Source organism: Trichechus manatus, unplaced genomic scaffold, assembly GCF_000243295.1.
Source record: "Trichechus manatus latirostris isolate Lorelei unplaced genomic scaffold, TriManLat1.0 scaffold00068, whole genome shotgun sequence".
Taxonomy (NCBI): domain Eukaryota; kingdom Metazoa; phylum Chordata; class Mammalia; order Sirenia; family Trichechidae; genus Trichechus; species Trichechus manatus.
The window spans coordinates 6,367,166-6,367,718 of NW_004444004.1; positions in this window are offsets into that span (position 1 = coordinate 6,367,166).

Consider the following 553-nt stretch of genomic DNA (forward strand, 5'->3'; position numbering starts at 1 on the left):
AAAAAAAAAGCAACACTAGCAGCCAACAAATGGCACCCAGAGGGCCGCCTGCCTGGGCGTGTGGAATCCAAGCAGCCGGTGCCTCCCAGTGAAGAGACTGTGGCCGCGGGAAGCAGAGGAGGCTGAGCCGGGGCGAAGAGGTGTGGGGGGTGGGAAAGCGCATACCGCAAATTACCGGCTGTTCTGTCTCCCACTGGACACTCCGTGAGGCTGCTTTCTCGTACCCCCATTTGTTGGTCTCCGATAGGAGTCCAAGATGGTGGATCCACGCTGCGTTAGCTGGTAGGGGACCTCTGCATGAATCTCTCCTCGCTCTCCGTTCTCTGTCAGTTTTCTCACTCCATTTGCTGCTTGGCTGAGTTCTTTATCTCTTCATTTGATGGTTTAGGGTTTCAGGATTGTTGTATTCTCTGTATGGCTTAGTTTCTCAGATCTTTGCTGTGGAGGGACGACGTGGTGCTTCTGCCTAGAGCGCCATTTTGCCGGAACTCCTTTAGTCCCTCTTTTTTGTTTTAATGTTGTCATCTTTTACATATTGACATCTCTGTTTCCC